Source organism: Morone saxatilis, unplaced genomic scaffold, assembly GCF_004916995.1.
Source record: "Morone saxatilis isolate NCDOM2014 unplaced genomic scaffold, NCSU_SB_2.0 Contig2, whole genome shotgun sequence".
NCBI classification, from domain to species: domain Eukaryota; kingdom Metazoa; phylum Chordata; class Actinopteri; family Moronidae; genus Morone; species Morone saxatilis.
The window spans coordinates 5,222,654-5,222,862 of record NW_023339762.1 but is presented as its reverse complement, the minus strand read 5'-3'; the positions used below and the strand labels follow the sequence as shown (position 1 = coordinate 5,222,862).

General features: G+C 35.4%; 1 protein-coding gene across 1 annotated transcript in view; it reads left to right on the top strand.

Moving 5' to 3' along the window:
* Window positions 1-209, top strand: part of cadps2 (Ca++-dependent secretion activator 2) — a gene marked incomplete in the record, with an annotated part of 177,905 nt that overhangs the window by 133,143 nt on the left and 44,553 nt on the right.

Below are 209 nucleotides of genomic sequence, written 5' to 3'. Positions count from 1 at the left end.
ACACACACACACACACAAGCAGTGTATTCATCAGTCAGATATTATTCTTAACCCAGGAGCAGTCTATTTCTAACTGCAGGATGTCACTTAAACTTTGACAGTTGACAATTTGCCAGCTCATAAAATAAAAAAGGAAAAAATGGCGGCAGTGAAAACGTGCAAATTGAAAATTATGACATTGAGTTTGATTTGAGGGAAATGATGAAAAA